At 41.7% G+C, this 2805-nt stretch overlaps 1 pseudogene; it reads left to right on the top strand.

Moving 5' to 3' along the window:
* The first annotated feature begins 943 nt into the window (after nt 1–943).
* On the top strand, nt 944–1683 carry LOC116483427 (large ribosomal subunit protein uL30-like; annotated as a pseudogene).
* Nucleotides 1684–2805: the final 1122 nt, after the last annotated feature.

Here is a 2805-nt window from a genome sequence, read left to right as displayed (position 1 = left end):
TAGCCAACACCTTAAGTTTAAGGTGTTACAAAACCCAAAGGGAGGAATTGAAACCAGCATTGCAAAATTGTAACTGAGACAGTCAAAGAGATCTGACCTAACCAACTCCATCTTACTTCAAACCTCCTCTTCCAGGTGTCTGTTCACTCCTGAACATAGGCTGAACTAACTTTGGGAGGAATTTAGTTTATAGTTTAAAACAAAGATGAAAACAGCCCTTTCCTGAAACAAACTCCCTTCTTGCCTGGGTACTAGACTGCCTTTGTAGGACTAAAAAATTAGCCACAAGAGGCCGGGCATGGTGGCTCACACCTGTAATCCCAGCACTTTGGGAAGCAGAGGCAGGCAGATCACCTGAGGTCAGGCGTTCGAGACAAGCCTGACCAACATGGAGAAACCCCATCTCTACTAAAAATACAAAATTAGCCGGGCGTGGTGGCGCATGCCTGTAGTCCCAGCTACTCAGGGGGCTGAGGCAGGAGAATCACTTGAACCCAGGAGGTGGAGGTTGCAGTGAGCCCAGACCACACCATTGCACTCCAGCCTGGGCAATAAGAGCAAAACTCCGTCTAAAAAAAAAAAAAATTAGCCACAAGATTAGAAATTATGGTTTAGGAGTCATGCAGCTGGAGGATACAAGGCTCTGACCCTCCCCAGTTTGCTCCTGGGGATAAAATCACTATTGCAAAACTTCAGACCAGTGCTTGAGATATTTTGCAGACCCTGCACTTCATGGATCAGCTGGCACCACCCAGATCAATAAACTGGTTCATCTGATCTTGTGGCCTCCACCCAGGAATTGACTCAGCGCAAGAAGACAACTTCAATTCCCTGTGGTTTCAACTCTGACCTGACTAATCAGCACTCCCAGTTCACTGACCTCCGTCCACCCACTAAGTTGTCCTTAAAAACTTTGATATCCACTCTTTTTCTGGCTGGAACAATGGAGGGTGTAGAAGAGAAGAAGAAGAAGGTTCCTGCTGTGCCACAAACCCTTAAGAAAAAGGGAAGGAATTTCACAGAACTGAAGATCAAGCACCTGAGAAAGAAGTTTGTCCAAAAGATGTTTCGAAAGGCAAGGAGGAAGCTTATCTAAGAAAAAGCGAAGCACTTTCATGAGGAATATAGGCAGATGTACAGAACTGAAATTTGAATGGTGAGGATGGCAAGAAAAGCTGGCAACTTCTATGTAACTTCAGAACCCAAATTGGCGTTTGTCATCAGGACCAGAGGTATCAATGGTGTGAGCCCAAACGTCTGAAAGGTGTGCAGCTTCTTCGCCTTTATCAAATCTTCAATGGAATCTTTGTGAAACTCAGAAAGCCTTCAATCAGCATGCTGAGGATTGTAGAGCCATACATTGCTTGGGGGTACTCAAATCTGAAGTCAGTAAATGAACTAATCTACAAGCGTGGTTATGGCAAAATCTGTAAGAAGCGAAATGCTTTGACAGATAACACTTTGATTGCTCGATCTCTTGGTAAATATGACATCATCTGCATGGAGGATCTGATTCATGAGATCTACACTGTTGGAAAACACTTCAAAGAAGCAAATAACTTCCTGTGGCCCCTCAAATTATCTTCTCCATGAGGTGGAATGAAGACCACCCATTTTGTAGAAGGTGGAGATGCTGGCAACAGGGAGGACCAGATCAACAGGCTTATTAGAAGAATGAACTAAGGTATCTACCATGATTATTTTTCTAAGCTGTTTGGTTAATAAGCAGTAACTGCTCTCAAATTGAAAAAAACAAACAAACAAACAAAAACTCTGATTTCCAAATGTTTGGGGAGACTGACATGAGTAATAATAAAGCTATGGTCTCCCACAAAACAAACAAACAAAAACAAGGGTCTGAAAAATATCTTGAACATCAATTTTAGGTTTTATAAGTGATGTTATTCCTAGGAGCAATCGGGCGGGGAGGTTAGGAATCTTGTGGCCTCTGGCTGAATGACTCCTAAACCATAATTTCTAATCTTGTGGCAAATTTGTTAGTTTTAAAAGGCAGTCTCTTCCACAGGCAAGAGAGAGGTTTGTTTTGGGAAAGGGCTGTTATCATCTTTGTTTGAAAGTTAAACTGTATATTAAATGCCTTCCAATGTTAGTTCAGCCTATGCCCAGGAAAGAAAAGGGGCAGCTTAAACGTTTAGAAACAAGATGGAGTTGGTGAGGTCAGATCTCTTTCACCGTCATACTTTTCTTACTGTTATAATTTTTGCAAAGGCAGTTTCAAAACTCATTTTTTTTTGTCTCAGAATATAGGTTATCTTGATGATTGTTCCATATGCACGTTTAAAAATGAATATTTTTCAATGTTTTATTTTGGGGTAAAGTGTTCCATGGATTTTACTTAGCTGAAGTTGAAACCAACTTTGCAAAAATTATGACAATGAAAGAGATCTGACCTAACATACCCCATCTTGCCTTTAAGCTCCAAGCTGCCCTTGGGCACTTCTGGGCATACACCAAGCTAAGTATAGAAGGAATTTAGTTAAAAGTTTAACTTTGAAACAAAGACGACAACAGCCTTTTCCCAAAACAAAGCTCCTTTTTGCCTGGGGACCAGATAGCCTTTGTAAAACTAACAAATTAGCTACAAGATTAGAAATTATGGCTCAGGAGTCATGCAGCCAGAGACCACAAGACTCCTAACCTCCTCCATTGCTCCTCTGGATAGCATCACTATTGTAAAACCTAACACTAGTGTTCAAAATATTTTTCAGACCCTGCATGCTCATGTACCAGTTGGTGCCACCCAAACTGGTAATCTGGTTTAACTAGTTCTGCTCTCCCACCCAG

This window comes from Hylobates moloch, unplaced genomic scaffold, assembly GCF_009828535.3.
Source record: "Hylobates moloch isolate HMO894 unplaced genomic scaffold, HMol_V3 SCAFFOLD_15, whole genome shotgun sequence".
NCBI lineage: Eukaryota > Metazoa > Chordata > Mammalia > Primates > Hylobatidae > Hylobates > Hylobates moloch.
Note: the sequence above shows the minus strand (reverse complement) of the source record. Positions and strands in the feature narration are given on the sequence as shown.